This window comes from Salmo trutta, chromosome 13 (assembly GCF_901001165.1).
Source record: "Salmo trutta chromosome 13, fSalTru1.1, whole genome shotgun sequence".
NCBI classification, from domain to species: Eukaryota; Metazoa; Chordata; class Actinopteri; order Salmoniformes; family Salmonidae; genus Salmo; species Salmo trutta.
In genome coordinates, this window is record NC_042969.1 from 12272009 (window position 1) to 12298000 (window position 25992).

A 25992-nucleotide genomic window follows, 5' to 3' on the forward strand; every position below is an offset into this window, starting at 1 on the left:
GAAAAGGCTAGAGTTGTACATATATAGTGCCTTCAGAAAGTAATCACACCCCTTGACTTATTCCACATTTTGTTGTGTTGCAGCCTGAATTGAAAAATGGATAAATTTGTAAAAATTATCACCCGTTTAAAAACAATACCCCATAATGACTAAGTGAAAATATGTTTTTAGAAATGTTCGCAAACTTATAGAAAATTAAATAGAGAAATATCTAATTTGCATAAGTATTCACTCCCCTGTGTTGATACTTTGTAGAAGCACCTTTGGCAGCAATAACAGCTGTGAGTTGTTCTGGGTAAGTCTTTAAGAGCTTTCCACACATGGATTGTGAAACATTTTCCCTTTATTCTTAAAAAATTCTTCAACCTCTGTCAAATTGGTTGCTAAAAAAACATTTCCAGGTCTTGCCATAGATTTTAAAGCCGATTTAAGTCTGAACTTCTTGGTAAGAAACTCCAGTATAGATTTGGCCTTGTGTTTTTGTTCTGCTGAAATGTGGATTTACTGTATCTCTCAGTGTCTGGTGGAAAGCAGTCTGAACCAGATTTTCCTCTAGGATTTTGCCTGTGCTTAGCTCCATTCCATTTATTTTTTATCCTGGAAAACTCAGACCTTAACCATTACAAGCATACCCATAACATGATGCAGCCACCACTATGCTTGAAAATATGGAGATTGGTGCTGAGTAATATGTTGTATTGGATTTTCCCCAAACGTAACACTTTGTATTCAGAACAAAAAGTGAATTGCTTTGGCAATTTTTTTTGCAGTATTAATTTAGAGCCTTGTTGCAAACAGGATGCATGTTTTGGAATATTTTTTTTCTGTTCAGACTTCCTTCTTTTCACTCTGTCAGTTAGGTTTGTATTGTGGAGTAACTACAATGTTGTTGCTCCATTCTCAATTTTCTTAAACTCTGTAACTATTTTAAAGTCATCATTGGCTTTATGGTGTAATCCCTGAGTGGTTTCCTTCCTCTCTGGCAACTGAGTTATGTAGGACACCTGGAGCTTTGTAGTGACTGGGTGTATTGATACACCATCCAAAATGTGATTAATAACTCTATGATATTCAATGCTTTGTTTTTTACCCATCTACCAATAGGTGTCCTTTTTTTGTGAGGCACTGGAAGACCTCCCTGGTCTTTGTGGTTGAATCTGTGTTTGAAATTCACTGCTTGACTGAGGGACCTTACAGATAATTGTATGTGTGGGTTACAGAGATGAGGTAGTCATTCAAAAATCATGTCAAACACTATTATTGCATACATAATGAGTCCATGCAACTTATTAAGTGACTTGTTAAAGACATTTTTACTGCTCAACTTATTTAGGCTTGAAATAACAAAGGAGTTGAATACTTATTGACTCAAGACATTTGAGCTTTTAATTTTTTATTAATTTGGAAAAAAATCTAAAACATATTTCCACTTTGATATTCTGGGATTTTGTGTGTATGCCAGTGACAAAACAAAGTCAATTTAATCCATTTTAAATTCAGACTATAACACAACAAAATGTGGGTAAAAAAATCAAGGGGTGTGAATCCTTTCTGAAGGCACTGTACTCTACTAGCTGACTGTTTGATTACAGGTTACTTTCCTGTAACTTGGTTATGCTACTATGTGTTGGTGAAAGGCTTGCTATTACATTTTGCAGAATTGCCCACATTGTTGATATGTTGTAAGTGTGAATGAGATGTATACATGAACACACATTGAAAAGCTATTTGGCTTCTGGTATTCAAACACAACAGAGGCATGGCAGTGCCACTCATGGTCCTAGAAATACCAAGACCCTTATGAAACCCTTTTAAAGACAGAATAACACATTCAATACAAAACAAACAAGGGTAACATATGCAGGGGAAGGTGTCTGAGTTCATGTTGGCCATAATAGATTCAGAATAAAAATTGATTTACACCAAAACATGCCTCTCATCTGCGAAGTACATATTTACATGTTATTCACAGGAGGGGAGAGCGGTTCATAATAATGGCCGGAACATAGCAAATGGAATGGCTCCAGTCATTACCACAAGCCCGTTCTCCCCAGTTAAGGTGCCACCAACCACTTGTGATGCGATTTAACCTGCATCAAATAGTATTATGGCAGCCACATTGGATTTGGACGCCATATTGGATTTGAGGCAAAATCCATGGTTGCCCCAAAGATAATCTGTGGTGTCCCATGACTTAATGACTAAATATACAAAATCCTTCAATGAAAAATCTAATTTTGATGTCTGAGCCCACTTATAGATTACATAACACCAAAAAACATTTGCAACTGTATGTATTTTTGCTAGGCAGGTCCATACAGCACTGAACGAGAGCAAAGTTGTCTGATAATCAGCTACCAAAAAGTAAAGCTTACATTCATCATAAATATTCATAGTTGACCTTTCCGCCTATTGTATCTCTGTGTTTACAGGTCTATAATTCCAAGATTCATTATGATATCCAAATTATATTTGTTTGTGTATGTAGGGCAGGCAACTAACTACTTGTGTTCCACATTTGAGCAATATCAGAGCTTGCAATATTTAACTACAACCATTTTTACACAACCATCCAGTTCTTAAATGGGAGACATTAGGGATCTGGAAAAACATGGTTGTGTTTTTTATCTACCTCGAGTAGGGGTATTTAAAAAATGTGGGGGCCTTTCCACTAGCCTAATACGGTACTATGTACCTGACTCGTTTTAAATAGAACACAACATGATAAGTTTTAACACTCTCGTCTAGCAACTACAGTGAGGGAAAAAAGTATTTGATCCCCTGCTGATTTTGTATGTTTGACCACTGACAAAGAAATGATCAGTCTATTATTTTAACGGTAGGTTTATTTGAACAGTGAGAGACAGAATAACAACAAGAAAAATGCATGTCAAAAATGTTATAAATTGATTTGCATTTTAATGAGGGCAATAAGTATTTGACCCCTCTGCAAAACATGACTTAGTACTTGGTGGCAAAATCCTTGTTGGCAATCACAGAGGTCAGACGATTATTGTAGTTGGCCACCAGGTTTGCACACATCTCAGGAGGGATTTTGTCCCACTCCTCTTTGCAGATCTTCTCCAAGTCATTAAGGTTTCGAGGGTGATGTTTGGCAACTCGAACCTTCAGCTCCCTCCACAGATTTTCTATGGGATTAAGGTCTGGAGACTGGCTAGGCCACTCCAGGACCTTAATGTGCTTCTTCTTGAGCCACTCCTTTGTTGCATTGGCCGTGTGTTTCGGGTCATTGTCATGCTGGAATACCCATCCACGACCCATTTTCAATGCCCTGGCTGAGGGAAGGAGGTTCTCACCCAAGATTTGACGGTACATGGCCCCGTCCATTGTCCCTTTGATGCGGTGAAGTTGTCCTGTACCCTTAGCAGAAAAACCAAAGCATAATGTTTCCACCTCCATGTTTGACAGTGGGGATGGTGTTCTTGCGGTCATAGGCAGCATTCCTCCTCCTCCAAACACCGCGAGTTGAGTTGATGCCAAAGAGCTTCATTTTGGTCTCATCTGACCACAACACTTTCACCCAGTTGTCCTCTGAATCATTCAGATGTTCATTGGCAAACTTCAGACGGGCATGTATATGTGCTTTCTTCAGCAGGGGGACCTTGCGGGCGCTGCAGGATTTCAGTCCTTCACGGCGTAGTGTGTTACCAATTGTTTTCTTAGTGACTATGGTCCCAGCTGCCTTGAGATCATTGACAAGATCCTCCCGTGTAGTTCTGGGCTGATTCCTCACCGTTCTCATGATCATTGCAACTCCATGAGGTGAGATCTTGCATGGAGACCCAGGCCGAGGGAGATTGACAGTTCTTTTGTGTTTCTTCCATTTGCGAATAATCGCACCAACTGTTGTCACCTTCTCACCAAGCTGCTTGGCGATGGTCTTGTAGCCCATTCCAGCCTTGTGTAGGTCTACAATCTTGTCCCTGACATTCTTGGAGAGCTCTTTGGTCTTGGCCATGGTGGAGAGTTTGGAATCTGATTGATTGCTTCTGTGGACAGGTGTCTTTTATACAGGTAACAAGCTGAGATTAGGAGCACTTCCTTTAAGAGTGTGCTCCTAATCTCAGCTCGTTACCTGTATAAAAGACACCTGGGAGCAAGAAATCTTTCTGATTGAGAGGGGGTCAAATACTTATTTCCCTCATTAAAATGCAAATCAATTTCTAACATTTTTTACATGTGTTTTTCTGGATTCTTTTGTTGTTATTCTGTTTCTCACTGTTCAAATAAACCTACCATTAAAATTATAGACTGATCATTTCTTTGTCCGTGGGCAAACGTACAAAATCAGCAGGGGATCAAATACTTTTTTCCCTCACTGTAAACATACACATTAGCAGCAACTTAACATGATCATGTAATGTATTCACCCTCAGTTTAGCGATGGATCTTGTGTTACAATAATGACATCCCTTATCATCCCCCATCTAACAAGGTGTTAATGACACATCTCGCATATTACATAAGTCAGGGTTAAACCATTCCCGCTAGGAAGCTAACAGCTATTAAAACAGATGATGGAAGATGTATCACTAGCAATGTGAACTCATCACCCTCCACCCACACTGAGTCTTCCTTAGATCAGAACACAGTGAGCAGTCTCTGTTTCTAGATAGACAGCAGTAACATAATTCCCTGGTCTACCAGTAATTGATGGGTAAAAATAGGCTTAAATTGCTCTCTATGAACTCTCTGTGTTGCCTGACAGCTTACTCAAAGAAAGGCCATAAAACTCCATTTAACTTTTTTATTTTCAATTTTGCGTTCTGTTGAAAAAAAACTGCTGAAGCATTGTAGGGTTTGTGTGATTTGCATGGACACTCTCACACGTTCTCTCCATCATCCGCTTCTTTACTTCTGCTTCTGTCAATCTCTCTTAATTATATTTGCACCTCTGTCACAATCAGAATATTCTTCTGTGGTGGTTGATTTTCTCACCAGCTTACTCAAGTATGGAGTGTTTTATCCATGAATGCCTCCAATCAAACAAAAAGAGAACGAAAAAGCTGAAAACAGAGAGACAAAACCAGAAAGTGAGAGAAAGAAAGAGCATGACAACAATGTCATCATTAAAGTGTGATTGCTAATTTGAAAGATAAAAGCTTAACATTTTGCTGTTCATTCTTTTATTTAATTTGTGTCTCAGGTATTATTTTACGGAGTGGCTGTGGTTCTGGATTATCTGTAACGCTACTTGCCGTGGCTATTGATACAGAGACTTCTGCGCCTGTGCTGGATTTTTTTACGTAGCTGCTGCCCACCCTGCTGCCTACTTACCTTCTGCTCAGAGCTCCCGCTGCTCCGCTGCCGCTTCCCCCGCCACGTCAAGGAATGTTGTACACTAAACATGAACAATTTCATGTTGATGTTCTCTTTTCATGTTGTACCCTACATCAAGATGTTCGTACAAGCCTTGTTGTCAGTCGTAGCAGTAGGCCTATATTTAGACAATCATATCAAACACATGCAAGATACATACTGGCAGTCAAAAATAACGATTATTTCCGCATTATCATTGCAAATATTGGCTAGCTCTTTTATCAGAAACTCTCGCTACGATATGGCTGCTTAACTATGAAGATTATCATCATAAATAGTAGGCAGTCTAAAGCAGTAGTTGACAAATGAAGTAAGGAATAATACTGCACGAGGTGCCGGGCGATTGAAAATGAGCTCCCCTATTGCCAGACTCTGGTTACCGGTCCGGATACAAATGCTAGGGCTGCCTAGAACGCTTGGCTTCCCAGATGTGGAGCAGCTAGGTAGCCTACTCAAGTAAAATAAAATAAAATAGAATTCCATTGGTTGTGTACACATATTTTGCAGATGTTATCACAGGTGCAGCAAAATGGTTAAGTTTCTAGCTCCAACAATACCGAACAATACAAATCAATACACACAAATCCAAAAATGTAAAGAAAGAAATTAACAAAATATCAGAATGAGCATCGTCAGAGTCCTGAATATATATGTATTGTGCACTCAGTTTATTTTTGCTGAAAGTAGCCTAGTGGTTAGAGCGTTGGGCTTGTTATCAAAAGGTTGCAGGATCGAATCTCCGAGCTGACGAGATAAAAATCTGTCGTTAACCCACTATTCCCCGGTAGGCTGTCATTGTAAATAAGAATTTGTTCTTAGGGATAGCCCCCCTTTTTTCAATTTTCGCCTAAATGACATACCCAAATCTAACTGCCTGTAGCTCAGGCCCTGAAGCAAGGATATGTATATTCTTGGTACCATTTGAAAGGAAACACTTTGAAGTTTGTGGACATGTGAATTGAATGTAGGAAAATATAACACAATAGATCTGGTGGAAGAAAAAATAAAGAAAAAATACCACCATCTCCGAAATACAAGAGAAAGGTCACAGTTCTAGCCATCACTCTGGTTGTAATTCCGATAGCGTCCACAAGATGGCAGCAGTGTGCAAAGTTTCAGATGGATAACTTGAAGTATGAGTGAACTCCAAGACTTTTAGTGCGAAGTCCCCAGGTACATTTCATGAAGAGACTCACATTCATATAACATTTTTCAGCAAGAATATCGTCAAATCTGCATACTTGGACTTTGATTTAGCTTTCCAAGTATTAGTAGCCATATTATAAGTTCACCATTTGCAAAACAACCAGTTTTCATCAAATCAAATCAAATGTATGTATATAGCCCTTCTTACATCAGCTGATATCTCAAAGTGCTGTACAGAAACCCAGCCTAAAACCCCAAACAGCAAGCAATGCAAGTGTAGAAGCACGGTGGCTAGGAAAAACTCTCTAGAAAGGTCAAAACCTAGAAAGAAACCTATAGAGGAACCAGGCTATGAGGGGTGGCCAGTCCTCTTCTGGCTGTGCCGGGTGGAGATTGAAAACAGAACATGGCCAAGATGTTCAAATGTTCATAAATGACCGACGTGGTCAAATAATAATAATCACAGTAGTTGTCGAGGGTGCAACAGGTCAGCACCTCAGGAGTAAATGTCAGTTGGCTTTTCATAGCCGATCATTGAGAGTATCTCTACCGCTCCTGCTGTCTCTAGAGAGTTGAAAACAGCAGGTCTGGGACAGGTAGCACGTCCGGTGAAAAGGTCAGGGTTCCATAGCCGTAGGCAGAACAGTTGAAACTGGAGCAGCAGCACGGCCAGGTGGACTGGGGACAGCAAGGAGTAATCATGCCAGGTAGTCCTGAGGCATGGTCCTAGGGCTCAGGTCCCCCGAGAGAGAGAGAGAAAGAAAGAAAGAAAGAAAGAAAGAGAGAAAGAGAATTAGAGAGAGCATACTTAAATTCACACAGGACACTGGAGAAATACTTCAGATATAACAGACTGACCCTAGCCCCTCGACACATAAACTACTGCAGCATAAATACTGGAGGCTGAGACAGGGCCAAACAGGCAAGATATAACCCCACCCACTTTGCCAAAGCACAGCCCCCACACCACTAGAGGGATATCTTCAACCACCAACTTACCATTCTGAGACAAGGCCGAGTATAGCCCACAAAGATCTCCGCCACGGCACAACCCAAGGGGGAGCACCAACCCAGACAGGAAGACCACGTCAGTGACTCAACCCACTCAAGTGACGCACTCCTCCTAGGGACAGCATGGAAGAGCACCAGTAAGCCAGTGACTCAGCCCCTGTAATAGGGTTAGAGGCAGAGAATCCCAGTGGAGATAAGGGAACCGGCTTGGCAGAGACAGATAGGGTGGTTCGTTGCTCCAGTGCCTTTCCGTTCACCTTCACGCTCCTGGGCCAGACTACACTCAATCATAGAACCTACTGAAGAGATGAGTCTTCAATAAAGACTTAAAGGTTGAGACCGAGTCTGCGTCTCTCACATGGGTAGGCAGACCATTCCATAAAAATGGAGCTCTATAGGAGAAAGCCCTGCCTCCAGCTGTTTTCTTAGAAATTCTAGGTACAATTAGGAGACCTGCGTCTTGTGACCGTAGCGTACGTGTAGGTATGTATGGCAGGACCAAATCGGAAAAATAGGTAGGAGCAAGCCTATGTAATGCTTTGTAGTTTAGCAGTAAAACCTTGAAATCAGTCCTTGCCTTAACAGGAAGCCAGTGTAGGGAGGCTAGCACTGGAGTAATATGATACATTTTTTTGGTTCTCGTCAGGATTCTAGCAGCCGTATTTAGCACTAACTGAAGTTTATTTGGTGCTTTATCCAGGTAGCCGGAAAGTAGAGCATTGCACTAGTCTAACCTAGAAGTAACAAAAGCATGGATTAATTTTTCTACATCAATTTTGGACAGAAAATTTCTGATCTTTGCAATGTTACACAGATGGAAAAATGCTGTCCTTGAAACAATCTTGATTAATTGTCAGATTCAACAGAAGATCTCTTTGTTTCTTGGGACCTAGAACAAGCATCTCTGTTTTGTCTGAGTTTAAAAGTAGAAAGTTTGCAGCCATCCACTTCCTTATGTCTGAAACACAGGCTTCCAGCGAGGGCAATTTTGGGGCTTCACCAAGTGTCATTGAAATGTACAGCTGTGTGCCATCTGCATAGCAGTGAAGGTTAACCTGTTGGGGATAGGGGGCAGTATTTGCACGGCCGGATAAAAAACATACCCGATTTAATCTGGTTACTACTCCTGTCCAGTAACTAGAATATGCATATAATTATTGGCTTTGGATAGAAAACACCCTAGAGTTTCTAAAACTGTTTGAATGGTGTCTGTGAGTATAACAGAAATCATATGGCAGGCAAAAACCTGAGAAGATTCCTTACAGGAAGTGGCCTGTCTGACCATTCCTTGAGCTTCTTGACTCTGTTTATTGAAGACTGAGGATCTTTGCTGTAACGTGACACTTCCTACGGCTCCCATAGGCTCTCAGAAGGCGGGAAAAAGCTGAATGATGTAATTCCAGCCCCAGGCTGAAACACATTAGCGCTTTTGGCAAGTGCTCTATCAGAGGACAATGGGCTGAGGCGCGTGCACGAGTCGACCCCATGCTTTTATTTTCTTTCGTCTTTTAACCTAAACACAGATTCCCGGTCGGAATATTATCGCTTTTTTTACGAGAAAAATGGCATAAAAATGGATTTTAAACAGCGGTTGACATGCTTCGAAGTACGGTAATGGAATATTTAGAATTTCTTTGTCACGAAATGCGTCGTGCTCGTCACCCTTCTTTACCATTCGGATAGTGTCTTGAACGCACGAACAAAACAGAGGATATTTGGATATAACGATGGATTATTTGGGACTAAATCAACATTTGTTATTGAAGTAGAAGCCCTGGGAGTGCATTCTGACGAAGAACACCAAAGGTAATAACATTTTTCTTATAGTAAATCTGACTTTGGTGAGTGCTAAACTTGGTGGGTGTCTAAATAGCTAGCCCTGTGATGCCGGGCTATCTACTCAGATTATTGCAAAATGTGCTTTCACCGAAAAGCTATTTTAAAATCGGACATATCGAGTGCATAGAGGAGTTCTGTATCTATAATTCTTTAAATAATTGTTATGCTTTTTGTGAACGTTTATCGTGAGTAATTTAGTAAATTGTTAGTAAATTCACCGGAAGTTTGTGGGGGGTATGCTAGTTCTGAACGTCACATGCTAATGTAAAAAGCTGGTTTTTGATATAAATATGAACTTGATTGAACAAAACATGCATGTATTGTATAACATAATGTCCTAGGTGTGTCATCTGATGAAGATCATCAAAGGTTAGTGCTGCATTTAGCTGTGGTTTTGTTTTTTGTGACATTATATGCTAGCTTGAAAAATGGGTGTCTGATTATTTCTGGCTGGGTACTCTGCTGACATAATCTAATGTTTTGCTTTCGTTGTAAAGCCTTTTTGAAATCGGACAGTGTGGTTAGATTAATGAGAGTCTTGTCTTTAAAATAGTGTAAAATAGTCATATGTTTGAGAAATTGAAGTAATAGCATTTCTAAGGTATTTGAATAACGCGCCACAGGATTCCACTGGCTGTTACGTAGGTGGGACAATTTCATCCCGCCGACCCTAGAGAGGTTAACATTATGTTTTCGAATGACATCCCCAAGAGGTAAAATATATAGTGAAAACAATAGTGGTCCTAAAACGGAACCTTGAGGAACACCGAAATTTACAGTTGATTTGTAAAAAGACAAACCATTCACAGAGATAAACTGATATATTTCCGACAGATAAGATCTAAACCAGGCCAGAACTTGTCCGTGTAGACCAATTTGGGTTTCCAATCTCTCCAAAAGAATGTGGTGATCGATGGTATCAAAAACAACACTAAGGTCTAGGAGCACGAGGACAGATGCAGAGCCTCGGTCTGAAGCCATTAAAAGGTAATTTACCACCTTCACAAGTGCTGTCTCAGTGCGATGATGGGGTCTAAAACCAGACTGAAGCATTTCGTATACATTGTTTGTCTTCAGGAAGGCAGTGAGTTGCTGCGCAACAGCTTTTCTCGAATTTTTTAGAAGAATGGGAGATTCGATATAGGCCGAAAGTTTTTTATATTTTCTGGGTCAAGGTTTGGCTTTTTCAAGAGAGGCTTTATTACTGCCACTTTTAGTGAGTTTGGTACACATCCGGTGGATAGAGAGCCGTTTATAATGTTCAACATAGGAGGTGTAACAGGCGTCGTATAGAGGGGACCAAGGCGCAGTGTGTTGAGTGCTCATATCTAAGTTTAATGAAATGAAACACTTAGACAAAGAAACAAAACAACAGCCAAGAGTTCTGTCAGGGTACCTAAACGAAACAGAAAAAAACTACCCACACAAACCAGGTGGAAAAAGGCTGCCTAAGTATGGCTCCCAATCAGAGACAAAGATAGACAGCTGCCTCTGATTGGAAACCATACCCGGCCAAAACATAGACACACAACACATAGAATTCCCACCCCATATCACACCCTGACCTAACTAAACAGAGAAAAAACAGCTCTCTTAGGTCAGGGCGTGACAGGAGGGCCAAGCACAGGAAGCAGATCTTTAAGTAGTTTAGTTAGTCAACAGCCAGTGGAATTGCGTGGCGCGAAAAACAAATACCTCAAAAATGCTATAACTTAAATTTCTCAAACATATGACTATTTTACACCATTTTAAAGACAAGACTCTCGTTATTCTAACCACACTGTCCGATTTCAAAATGCTGGCCCATTGCTTCCCACAGTTGTGTCAACTTGGATGGCTATCCTTGGGTTGTGGACCATTCTTGATACACACCGAAATCTGTTGAGCGTGAAAACCCCAGAAGCGTTGCAGTTCTTGACACATATCCATGTTTCAATTGTCTCAAGGAGTAACAATCCTCCTTTAAACTGTCTCCTCCCCTTCATCTACACTGATTGAAGTGTGTTCAACAGGTGACATCAATAAGGGATCCTAGCTTTCATCTGGATTCACCTGGTCAGTCTATGTTTTTAATGTTTTGTGTATTCAGTTTATATGTATATATCATGGTGTGAAACAGACAGCATGGACAGTATATGAATAGAAAAGGTATGTACAGCAGTAATTATATAAGATGAGCCTTGACTAGAATATGAAATGGGTAAAACAGTATGTAAACATTGTTGTGACCAGTGTTGAATGACTATGTACATAGGGCAGCAGTCTCTCAGGTGCAGGGCAGGGTACTGGGCGGAGGACGGCTAGTGGTGACTGTTTTACAGTCTAATGACCTGGCGATAAGTCTCTCTGTCCCAGCTTTGATGCACCTGTACTGTCTCCACCTTCTAGATGGTAACGGGGTGAAGAGGCCTTTGCTCAGGTGGCTGAGGTTTTTGATGATCTTCTTGGCCTTCCTGTGACACCGACTGCTGTAGATGTCCTGGAGGGCAGGCAGTTTGCCCCCAGTGATGCATTGGGCTGACCACACCAACCTCTGGAGAGCCCTGCGGTTGCGGATGGTACAATTGCCTGACCAGGCGGTAATGCAGCCCTACAGGATGCTCTCAATGGTGCATCTGTAGAAGTTTGTAATTGTCTTAGAGGCCAAGCCAAATTTCTTCAGCCTCCTGAGTTTGAAGAGGCACTGTTGCACCATTTCAGGTTGGTGGACCATTTCACCAACCATTCACCACCACCGTTTCAGGTTGTCAGTGATGTGCATGCCAAAGAACTTGGAGCTTTTCACCTTCTCCACTACTGACCTGTCGATGGGGGCGTGCTTTCTCTGCTGTCTCCTGAAGTCCACAATCAGCTCCTTTGTTTTGCTGACCTTGAGGGAAAGGTTATTTTCCTGGCACCACTGTGCTAAGGCCCTCACCTCCTCCTTGTAGGCTGTATCATTGTTGTTGGTAATCAGGCCTACAACTGTTGTGTCATTAGCAAACATGATGATTGAGTTGGAGACGTGCATGGCCACGCAGTCATGGGTGAACAGGGAGTACAGGAGGGGGCTGAGCATGCACCCCTTTGGGGCCCCAGTGTTGAGGATCAGCAAAGAGGAGGTGTTGTTTCCTACCTTCACCACCTGGGGGGTGACCCGTCAGGAAGTCCAGGAACCAGTTGCACAAGGCGGGGTTCAGACTAAGGGCCCCGAGCTTGATGATGAGCTTGGAGGGTGCTATGCTGTTGAATGCTGAGCTATTGTCAATGAACAGCATTCTTACATAGGTATGCCTCTTGTCCAGATGGGACAGGGCAGTGTGCCGTGTGGTGGCGATTACATCGTCTGTGGATCTTTTGGGGAGGTAAGCAAATTGAAGTGGGTCTAGGGTGGCAGGTAAGGTGGAGGTGATATGATCCTTGACTAGCCTCTCAAATTATTTAATGATGGCAGAAGTGAGTGCTACAGGGCGATAGTCATTTAGTTGAGTTACCATCGCTTTCTTGGGTACAGGAACAATGGTGGACATCTTGAAGCAAGTGGTTACAACAGAGACTGGAATAGGGAGAGATTGAATATGTCCGTAAACACTCCAGCCAGTTGGTCTGCACATGCTCTGAGAACGCTGTTTGGGATGTCGTCTGGTCAGGCAGCCCTACAAGGGTTAACACGCTTAAATGTCTTACTCACGTCGGCCTCAGAGAACGAGAGCTCACAGTACTTGAGCGAGGCATCAGTGTCCACGACGTGGCTGGCTTTCCTTTTATAATCCATGATTGTCTGCAGTCCATGCCACACATGTCTTTTGTCTGAGCCATTGAATTGCGACCCCACTTTGTCCCTGTGCTGTCATTTTACCTCTTTGATTGCCTGACTAGGGCATAGTTTGTCTGTTTACACACATCCATGATCCCAGTCACCTTGCGTAGGTTAAATGCAGTGGGTCGTGCTTTCAGTTTTGCGGGAAGGCTGCCATCTATCCACGTTTTTTGGTTTGGATAAGTTCTAATCGTCACAGTGGGAACTAAGACATAGCAGCAGCAACAAAGATTAGCCTACATCATCAATCACAATGCTGATTGCTTTTGCTCCAATGCAATGTGTTGAGACTGGGTCCTGCTTGTGCAACTGCAACATGTTTTTCAACAGACACAGAAGGTTGTGTAGCCTTCAAAAAATATTTTGGAAATGTTCAATCAAATCGCTGTCGGGTTTTTTATTTCAGAAATTCCGAAATATGAGGCAGAGATAGGCTACATCATCTTGGTTCAGAAGACGGTGAGTAAAGAGAGAAACGTAAAGGGAGGTGGAGTGCGAGCAGTAGCTACGTAGACTGCTTAAAATAACAAATGCGCAGAACGTGATCCGGATCCTTAGCGTTGAGAAAGAGGTTTCCGTAGGGGTGGGGAGGGGGCGGGGCTAGGGCGGAAACTCTATATTCGTGGCCATGGACATTATTCTACTCAAGACGCTTTTAATTCTGCCCTCCTCTCCCCTCCCTCCCCTCCCGTCCTCTCATTTATTTAAGTGTTGTAATTAAGTTTAAATTGGCTTGGAGATGAGCTGCCACATCACAGTAGTTAGTGACTGTGTTTAGCGTGTGTAAGACAGCTGTAGATGTTTCCTCTAGGAGTTACAGCCTCCAAGTGTTCTAATAAAGAGTCTCTGACCAATTACAGTAAATGATACAAGTCTGGTGGACGGAACAATGAAAACACTGCCTTTCCATATTCCCAAACCTTTCCTCACATTCTGAAAACAACTGGAGAAAAGAGGTGGCTTGTGGGAATTACCCCATCTCGTACACTAATAAAATAGTGAAATAAGGTACAGCAACATCATTCTGCACCCACTCACACCCAAATAAGCATCCTCTCCTGTATATACATACCAGCTGTTATAGGTCATACATACGTGTATATAGAAATAGTTTAGATAAATACTTTAGACACACACAACACCTGCCAGTAACATGATCATTATAATGATGAAAAAAAATAACTCACCAAGGCCAAAAACATGCTCAATTTCTACCTTGATAATTCAAAGGCACTTTCTATGAAAACGTCTATTTTTTAAACAGCTATAATTTACATGCATAATACGACATCATGTTTAATTTAGGATAATTAGACTTGATAAATAATTCAACTAGTCTGACAGAAGTGCTTTAATTAACTGTAATTGATTCAGATGAATCTTAAAAGAATTCAAAGACAGTCCCTTTTAGACACGTTCCCTGCCCTGGCATAATAATGTTACTGTTCACTCCACAGGAAAATGTATTCTGTGATCTTGTCATGGTGCTGTTGTATCGCTAGTTTAGTGTTAAGTGGGTTCATGAAAGCTACATAGACGTGCAATGTCTGGCTTTCACCCTCAGGGAGTTTTTCACCCTCGGAGAGGATGGACCCTTTGGCTGTATATGGAGAAATTAACAGGGGATCCCTGAACTGGTTTAAACCCATATTGGTTATATGAAGAGCCCCTGAGCAAAGACAGTTAAAAGCATATTGCTTTGATGAGTGTAGCCTAGAGCGATGTTAAAGAAAAGAGAAGTGTAGATACCGACTAGCATGTCCTGCAGAAATAGCAACATTTAGTGTTCCTTAGAGTACTTCTAAATATTCCAGCGCTCCAGGAATCCTCTGTATTCCAGAACGTGCCCTGTCTGTAGTAAACTCAGCAAAAGAAGAAACTTCCCTTTTTCAGGACCCTGTCATTCAAAGATAATTTGTAAAAATCCCAATAACGTGACAGATCATTGTAAAAGGTTTAAACACAGTTTCCCATGCTTGTTCAATGAACCATAAACAATTAACGAACATGCTCCTGTGGAACGATCGTTAAGACACTAACAGCTTACAGATGGTAGGCAATTAAGGTCATAATTATGAAAACTTAGGACACTGAAGAGGCATTTCTACTGACTCTGAAAAACACCAAAAGAAAGATGCCCAGGGTCCCTGTTCATCTGCGTGAACGTGACTTAGGCATGTTGCAAGGAGGCATGAGGACTGCAGATGTGGCAAGGGCAATGAATTGCAATGTCCGTACTGTGAGATGCCTAAGACAGCGCTACAGGGAGACAGGACGGACAGCTGATTGTCCTCGCAGTGGCAGACCACGTGTAACAACACCTGCACAGGATCGGTACATCCGAACATCACACCTGTGGGACAGATACAGGATGGCAACAACAACTGCCCAAGTTACACAAGGAAAGCACAATCCCTCCATCAGTGCTCAGACAGTCCGCAATAGGCTGAGAGAGGCTGGACTGAGGGCTTGTAGGCCTGTTGTAAGACAGGTCCTCACCAGACATCACTGACAACAACATCGCCTATGGGCACAAACCCACCGTTGCTGGACCAGACAGGACTGGCAAAAAGTGCTCTTCACTGACGAGTTGCGGTTATGTCTCACCAGGGGTGATGGTTGGATTCGGGTTTATCGTCGAAGGAATGAGCATTACACTGATGCCTGTACTCTGGAGAGGGATCGATTTGGAGGTGGAGGGTCCATCATGGTATCATGGTCTGGGGCGGTGTGTCACAGCATCATCGGACTGAGCTTGTTGTCATTGCAGGCAATCTCAACGCTGTGCGTTATAGGGAAGACATCCTCCTCCCTCATGTGGTACCCTCATCCTGACATGACCCTCCAGCATGACAATGCCACCAGCCATACTGCTCATTCTGTGTGTGATTTCCTGCAAGACAGGAATGTCAGTGTTCTGCCATGGCCAGCGACGAGCCCGGAGCTCATTCCCATTGAGCACGTCTGGGACCTGTTGGATCGGAGGGTGAGGGCTTGGGCCATTCCCCCTAGAAATGTCCGGGAACTTGCAGGTGTCTTGGTGGAAGAGTGGGGTAACATCTCACAGCAAGAACTGGCAAATCTGGTGGAGTCCATGAGGAGGAGATGCACTGCAGTACTTAATGCAGCTGGTGGCCACACCAGATACTGATTGACCCCCCCCCTTTGTTCAGGGACACATTATTCCATTTCTGTTAGTCACATGTCTGTGGAACTTGTTCAGTTTATGTCTCAGTTGTTAAATCTTATGTTCATACAAATATTTCCACATGTTAAGTTTGCTGAAAATAAAACGCAGATGACAGTGAGAGGACGTTTCTTTTTTGTCTGAGTTTATGATGAATGACATGGTCAGACAGTATGGTGGTCCTGTGGAGAGCTTATTAGCCCGTAGAATACTGTCAGTTACTGTGAAGACCCTCTGCTTTGCGGCCCCATCTCTGAAACTCCACAAATGTTTATTGTTTTTTTTTTAAGTCTTTGTCTGAGTGTCTGTCACAGAATACTAAAGATGTCTCTCTCAGCCGTGGAACACGGGAGTTTGTTTTTACTCAGATATACCCAGCTCTCACATTTCTACCCTTGCTTGGGGTGATGGGTCATGTCAGCTTTGTATATTGAGTACAGTACTAGTTATAAACATAACATATTGATATCATTCTGTTGGTTCAATGGTTTTCCAATCTCTGACAGATCTGTGAGTTATTAACAAACATATATTTCAACATGTACAGCTTTTGCATTGTTGTCGATTTCTGTGTTTCATGAATGGGTTTTTTAAGCTTTATGTTCATCAAACATCTTCTGTCTGCGAGGCATAAAGAATGAATTAAAAATGAGAAAATTAGATGGTATACAGATGGGAGATCAACCATATGCAACATCCTTGTGTAGAATTAGTCAGACAGAAACAATCTCCTACTAATTGACAGACATCTTCATTATCAGTCTGATGCGATTTTATTCAGGTCACTGCTAATTAGATTCTGGTAACACTTTACTGGACACCCAGCGTAATGACACGTTATGACACAGTCATAACCATGTCATAATACATCATAACAGCTGACTTAACTTGTCATAACCTGTTATAATATGGTCATAACCCTGTCATGACACATATATTTACACCTGTTCTGATATTTATTGAATTATTTTATGGCTGGTTGTGTCACCTACATAAGAGTGTCAAACCCCACAAAACCTACAGCACAAGGCAAAACACTCCATTACACCATAGCCTACTTGTCAACAGTATGTTTATGTTATATTTATATATATATTTTTTTAATTGACCATGTTAAATTGTCATTGTAATTGTGCACACATTGGTGTCAGACATGCACCTTATATCACGTTTTAGGGAAGACCCAGATGCAGACATTGTCAAAGTAACAGAAGTTTATTACTCAAACACGGACAGTCAAAACGACAGGTCAAGGGCAGGCAGAAGTCAGTAATCCAGATCAGAGTCAAAAGGTATAGAACGGCAGGCGGTCTCAGGGTCAGGGCAGGCAGAGATCAATAATCCAGGGCGGTGTGACAAGGTACAGAACGGCAGGCAGGCTCAGGGTTAGGGTAGGCAGAATGGTAGAAACCGGAAAACTAGAAAACAGGAACTATAGAAAAAGTCAGGAGCAAGGGGGAAAACGCTGGTAGGCTTGACAGACAAAACAAACTGGCCACAGACAAACAGAGAACACGGGTCAGAGTCAGGCAGGTACAGAATGGCTGGCAGGCTCGGGGTCAGGGCAGGCAGAATGGTCAGAAACGGGGAAACTAGGAAACAGAAACTTGAGAAAACAGGAAGATGGGAAAGCACGCTGATATGATCTGACAAGACAAGGCGAACTGGCAACAGACAAACCGAGAACACAGGTATAAATGCACTGGGTATAATGGGGAGATGGGCGACACCTGGAGGGGGTTGGAGACAAGTACAAAGACAGGTGAAACAGATCAGGGTGTGACACCTTGTTGCTGATTTCAGGAGTAGGACAAGTCATCCTCTTTTTGACTGATGACGGACTTAAGGGCATGTATGTGATAGGCCTATCTGGCTTATAGGCCCCGTTTTTCTCCACTTCCTGTCTGAATGACATGCCCAAGGTAAACTGCCTGTAGCTCAGGCCCTAAAGCCAGGATATGGATATAATTGGTATCATTGGAAAGAAAACACTTTGATGTTTGTAGGAATGTTAAAATAATGTAGGAGAATATAACACAATATATATGGTAAGAGAAAATCCAAAGAAAAACCAACTGGAAATCTTTATGTTTTTGAGAGACCATCCTCTTAGAAATGCAAGAGTAAGGTCATATTGAAAATTAGCTCCATGGATGAAATTCCTATGGCTTCCGCAGGGTGTCAGCAGTCTATGTTCAAGGTTTCAGGCTTGTAACTTCAAAAACTAATCAGAAATATCAGTTTTAGTAGTGGGACACAGTCTTGTGTTTGCGCGCGCCATGAAGACGTTACGCACCTGCTAAAATCGGTTTCCTATTGAACATACTTCTTTCCGAAATAAATAGTATAGTTTGATTACATTTTAGGGTAAATAGAAATGTATTTTGACTTGTTGAAACAAAGTTTAGGGGAAGATTTTCGGATTCCTTTTTCTGCATGTTGAACGAGTGGATTACTCAAATTGATGGCGCCAACTAAACTGACTTTTTGGGATATAGAGAAGGATTTTATCTAACAAAACGGCACTACATGTTATAGCTGGGACCCTTTGGATGACAAATCAGAGGAAGATTTTCAAAAACTAAGTGAATATTTCATCGTTATTTGTGAATGTATGAAACCTGTGCCGGTGGAAAAAATTTTTGATTTGGGGCGCCGTCCTCAAAAAATCACATGGCATGTTTTCACTCTAATAGCTTCTGTAAATCAGACAGTGCAGTTAGATTAACAAGAATTTAGGCTTTCAGCCGATATAAGACACTTATATGTACATAAATGTTTAAAATCCATAATATTTATGATTATTTATTTGAATTGCGTGCCCTCCAGATTCACCGGAAGTTGTTCCGCTAGCGGGACACCGATCCTTAAGAACATTTATATGATTATGATGGTCATAATGCTTCTTGACAGTGTCATAAAGTGTATTTATAGGTCGTAGTAAAGTGACACAGGAAGGACATAATGCTTCTTGACAGTGTCATAAATTGTATTTTCTTAGTCCAAGTAAAGTGACACAGGATGGTCATAATGCTTCATGACAGTGTCATAAAGTGTATTTCTTCAAGTTATTTAAAATATGATATTAATTCATTACAACAACAACAAAGGATTTAAGAAACAATCTTTCAAATGAAAGGAAACTTCTTGGGTTTGACACTCTGATGTAGGTGTCATAACCAGCCATAACATAACGCAATAGATGTCACAACAGATGTAAATTAATGGGTCATGACAGTGTAATTGCCATATTATGACAGGTTATGACAAGTTATGTCAGCTGTTATGACATATTATGACATGGTTATGACATGTTATGACACTGGATGTCAAGTAAAGTGTTACCAAAATGTATCCTTTGAAAAGTAGAAAGTGAGAAATAAATAAGGAGAGAGAAATGGAGAGAGATAGGGAGACAGAAAAGAGTAAGTGTGAGGGAGAGAAAGAGATAAAGAATGAGAGAGAACAAAGCGATTGTGATAGGGAAAGAGGGAGAGACAGCGATAGAGAAAGAAAGAAAGAGAGAAAAAGGGTGAGGGAGAGAGGAGGGGGAAGGGAAGAGAGCAAGAACGGTCAAATAGTTTTAATTTCTGCTCCTAGTTAAGTGTGGGATTTTAGTCAAGGATACTGAGACTCCTTTGAACAACAGAGGAACGATGACTGGATGTCTGAATGTCCCACCACACCTCATGTCCTGAGCTCCTGAGCCAGGAGCCAGAGAGAAAGAGAGAAAAGGAGAGAAAGAGAGAGAGAGAGACAAACGAGACAGAAAGAAAACATAAAAAAATAGACTTTTGCCAACCTTTTCTAGACAAACATACACATCCAGCCACACACACCTCTAACTACCCATTTAAGAATGGTGGATCAATAACTGCAGTGCCTTGCAAAAATATTCACACCCCTTGACATTTTTCCTATTTTGTTGCATTACAACCTGTAGTTGAAATTGATTTTAATTTGGAATTCATGTAATGGACATACACAAAATAGTCCAAATTGGTGAAGTGAAATGAAAAAAATTACTTGTTTCAAAAAATTCCCCAAAATAAAAAACGGAAAATTGGTGCGTGCATATGTTTTCAACCCCTTTGCTATGAAGCCCGTAAATAAGATCTGGTGCAACCAATTACCTTCAGAAGTCACATAATTAGTTAAATAAAGTCCACCTGTGTGTCACATGATCTGTCACATGATATACACCTGTTCTGAATGGCCCCAGAGTCTGCAACGCCACTAAGCAAGGGGCACCACCAAGCAAACGGCACCATGAAGACCAAGGAGCTCTCCAAACAGGTCAGGGACAGAGTTGTGGGGAAGTACAGATCAGGGTTGGGTTATAAAAAAATATCCAAAACTTTGAACATCCCACAGAGCACAATTAAATCCATTATTAAAAAATGGAAAGAATATGGCACCACAACAAACCTGCCAAGAGAGGGCCGCCCACCAACACTCACGGACCAGGCAAGGAGGGCATTAATCAGAGAGGCAACAAAGAGACCAAAGATAACCATGAAGGAGCTGCAAAGCTCCACAGCGGAGATTGGATTATCTGTCCATAGGACCACTTTAAGCCTTACACTCCACAGAGCTGGGCTTTTTGGAAGAGTGGCCAAAAACAGTCATTGCTTAAAGAAAAGAAATAAGCAAACACGTTTGGTGTTTGCCAAAAGGGATGTGGGAGACTCCCCAACATATGGAAGATGGTACTCTGATTAGATAAGACTAAAATTAAGCTTTTTGGCCATCAAGGTAAACGTTATGTCTGGCGCAAACCCAACACCTCTCATCCCCACAGTGAAGCATGGTGGTGGCAGCAACATGCCGTGGGTATGTTTTTAATCGGCAGGGACTGGGAAACTGGTCAGAATTAAAGGAATGATGGATGGCGCTAAATACAGAGAAATTCTTGAGGGAAACCTGTTTCAGTCTTCAAGAGATGTGAGACTGGGACGGAGGTTCACCTTCCAGCAGGACAATGATCCTAAGCATACTGCTAAAGCAAAACTTGAGTGGTTTAACAAGGGGAAATATTTAAATATATTGGAATGGCCTAGTCAAAGCCCAGACCTCAATCCAATTGAGAATCTGTGGTATGACTTAAAAATTGCTGTACACCAGCAGGATACATCCAACTTGAAGGAGCTGGAGCAGTTTTGCATTGAAAAATGGGCAAACATCCCAGTGGCCGGATGTGCCAAGCTTATAGAGACATACCCCAAGAGACTTGCAGCTGTAATTGCTGCAAAAGGTGGTTCTACAAAGTATTGACTTTGGGAGGGGTGAATAGTTATGCACGCTCAAGTTTTCAGTTTTTTTGTCTTATTTCTTTTTTGCTTCACAAGAAAAAATATTTTGCATCTTCAAAGTTGTAGGCATGTTGTGTAAATCAAATGATACCAACCACGAAAAAAATCAATTTTAATTCTAGGTTATACGGCAACAAAATAGGAAAAATGCCAAGGGGGTGAATACTTTTGTCGCAAGCCACTGTAGACACATGTGATGAGATATTCTGATGACCCCTCTGTTTGTCACACCCTGATCGGTTTCACCTGTCTTTGTGTTTGTCTCCAGCCCCCTCCAGGTGTCGCCAATCTTCCCCATTATCCCCTGTGCATTTATACCTGTGTTCTCTCTTTGTCTGTTGCCAGTTCGTCTTGTCTTGTCAGATCTTACCAGCGTGCTTTCCCATCTTCCTGTTTTCTCAAGTTTCTGTTTCCTAGTTTCCCCGGTTCTGACCATTCTGCCTGCCCTGACCCCGAGCCTGCCTGCCGTTCTGTCCCTTACTGACTCTGCCCTGGATTACGGACCTTTACCTGCCCTTGACCTGTTTTTTGCCTGCCCCATGTTTGGTCAATAAACATCTGTGATTCTTGTTGTCTGCATCTTGGTCTTATCCTGAGTTCTGATACTGTTACTATCTCTAACAGTGATGATGACTCAACATTGAACTGAATATGAACCACAGTCACTGTCGCTGTCAATGATATCTAAAATGAGTGTGTGCACAAAATATGATGTGGTGTTTGTGTGTTTGTCATCCACAAAGATCTTTAGTTTGACTTTCATTTTCATCTCTATTTGCATATAAATTAACCTGACTCATTTAGCAGTCCCTGCCTCTCTCCATCACACGATAAGGTTTTTTTAATTAGGAAGAATTTAATAAATAAATAAACACATGTAGAATTATAGCGATCAATAAAGATATTGGGATGTTTGGACTGCTCTGTAAAAATATTGTATTTAATGAACACCAAATAATACAGCTAACTACAGTTGCTAAACCAGGTGTGCCCAGCTCCAGTGCTGCTATAGGCTCTCTCTGTGGGCCTCTTAGCATAGGAGAACCTGCAAATCAACAGCAGGAGAAATAGGATTGACTCCAGCTAAATCTTTACAGCCATCTGCTGCAGCTAATGGATGTATATGGTACACTCTATATGGGCATGTGTTTGTTAGAGAGTGTGTTGGCTGAACGGGTTGGTGACAACAGTTAGATGCCTTTGTGGGTGTATAATTGTGTGCGTGTGTTTGTGTATGTTTGTGTGTGTATATATATGTGAGTGAATATACAGTACGCCTGCCTGGCCAAGACAGGCTAATTAAGACAGTTACCCAGAATCCCGTGCAGCTTGGCGTTGCCAACTGTTCCTGTGATTGTGAGGCATGGAGCTGGGAGTCTCTGGAGCCACACAGTAGACACACACACGCACACACACACACACACACACACACACACACACACACACACACACACACACACACACACACACACACACACACACACACACACACACACACACACACACACACACAAGTAGTTCCAGTGATTATGTGGCATGTGGCTGGGAGTCTCTGGAGCCAGAGGGCCATGCGGAGTGGGATGCAGATGCAGTACAGACAGCTCCCAGAGGAGAGACAGAGATGTCAGGCAGGACAGGAGGATGAACATAGCCCTCAACTGGAGAATGACTATCATGACTCAGTGGCAGTGTAATACTTACAGTACACACACAGAAGCATGCACGACCTTAGACATGAACACTCACCTTCGTATAAACACATGACCTCTTTTTCTGAGTGGTTCTGGAGTTTTTGATTACCATGTACTGAAATATAAAGTGAAAGTATGTATATCAGAAATGCTCACATTATAACCACCTAAAGTAATGACTGTCTATGTCTAATGATTCACCACAGCAGCTTCATACAGCATGCCTGCCCTGCAAAGCTAATTACGCCAAGAAGACGGACAAAGCCTGCGGAACATCTCTCTGACCTTCACTCAGCCAACCTCTCTCATCTTCCTTTTATCCTCTCTGTTTGGCCAAGCAAGAGGTCTGAGTCTTCACACACACAAGTATACATGCGCCCACACATGAGGTGAACTGTGGACTCATTCATGTTTAATGGTCTTAATGTCAGACAGTCAGGCCATGTGGATGTCTGCTGCTTACAGAGCTGAAAGACTGGAGGGTTGTTTTCATTGCCTTTTAGTGTCGATGTGTTTCTCCAGCAGCTGCAAAGGTCATTTTTTTTTGCCCCACGAACTGAGCCTGAGGGCTGAAGAACATAGCGATATAGTATAAATACTGTGCTTATTGAGCTGAGAAGAGTCAGTTGAACACAACTTTGTTAATTACAAACTAAGAAATGGATCTTGTGTCCATTCGTTTTCTTTTAAATACTTTGGGTCAAAGAGAATGAGTTGACGAAGTTAATAGAGATTCGCGTGCGCACGCATGCGCGCACACACACACACACACACACACACACACACACACACACACACACACACACACACACACCTCAGTGTGCAGTCCACTTTGAGCTCTTCATTAAGGAACTTGTTTTCAATCTCCTCGCCAGAACATTCATTGTTTTTGATAGATGCCTTCCCCAGGTCCACTCCCTTCTTATATTCCCGTAATGCCAGGGTGGAGAAAACCTCTCTGTGCCGTTGTTTCCCAAATAGCTTCCTGGTATAAAATAGCAATAAAACAGCTCATAATTTAAACCTCCCATACTTGACTAGTGCAGCAATTGTTATGGATGGGAACTCAATCACGGCAATACACTTTCACTCCCATAGAGTTACAGGTCTATACATTATTATGTGAAAAACGAGCACAGAGGATAATTGCATATTCCATTACAAAGGAGCCAGAGAGGCATAATTGCGTATTCCATCAGGGTAAAACCCTGGGCAGGTAGCAGGAGCTAGTGCCGCTCTGCTCTCTCCCTCTGTGTGTCAGTCGGGCCAGGAGTTTGAGAGCTTATGGGGATGTAAGTCCTACAGTAATTTGACTGCTGCACTATACTATGATTCAATAGAAGATGCTACTGTAACTAACACAGGGATGTTGGTTCTTCTCGCAAAGTGTGTTTAAAGAAGAAACATTAGCGGTGTGGATGTCAGTGCGAATGACACAGTGTTCATTTCGTCAATAAAAATATGGACTAAAATATTTTTCAGTGGCAATTGGCGAGACTATAACTGACTTAATAGACCCAGAAAAAAACTATAACTTAACAACAACAAAAAAATTCAGTTGACTAAAACGACACGAGACTAAATGATCTCTGAGACTAAAATCGAACATCTAAGTGGACTGGACAAGAGTTTTTGGCGAGATTGAGAGCTTTTCAGTGATAAACACAATTAATAATAGCAGGATAGATACGACGTGCAGTTCTGCTCTGCAGTGGTAACGACGCACCACACACAGCCTATCAGCCTTCGATTATCACGCAGGAGACTCTCTTGCATCCCTGTAGCTAAACAGTCACCACCAGCCTTCTCGTTAGCTAACCTTTGCCTGGTTACGAAACAATAGCTGTTTTCCAAATTCAAACCAATAACAGCATTGAGTTTCATAGTAAAACAACACGCTAGCTATGTTTTTCACTCCCTGGAGTATAGAAAAGTAGTCTTTCTTTGACTTTGTAGTCTCGCTCAACCCTCCCACTTTCCCCACTGCATTTCATAGCCAAGGTAGCTAAGTCTCTCTCTTTTCCTCAGAGAAATGTGCTTGATTCTAGCCCTTACCGTTCAGAAGACATGACCCATAATACAGGTGCTATGTTTTTTTCTTTCTATCATGCATTGGCGGGTCAAAAACTAGGTTACTTGTGAACCAGACCGTTAACCATTTGTTTAGGCTACACCTTGTTCAGTCATGTTACACCAACGTTCAAAAGTTTGGGGTCACTTAGAAATGTCCTTGTTTTTGTTTCAGGGGGCATGTCTGATCTCACCAAACTATCTCCAATATTGCGACCACACTTATAGACCATAAGTGGGGCTTCCTTGAAGAGGTGTGTGATTTTTCTTGTTTGATTGCAGAATATGCCAGTGCTTTTTCAGGATTGCTTTCATTTTCTCCGAACCCTTGGTGTTCTTAGTGCAAAAGACGGTTGCGTTGTTTTTCTTCTTTGGTTGAGTTTTTAGTAATAATTCCTCTCTTGGTTTTTGAGATATTTTCATCATTGTAGCATCAAGAGTTTTGTCCTTGTAGCCTCTCATTTTGAATTTATCTGTCATTTTTTTTGTATTGCTGTCAAAATCTGACTGGTGGCCACAGATTTGTTTAACCCTGCATAACTGGCTATATGGTAGACCATTCTTGAGGGGAAGGGGATGCATACTATCCGCACATAG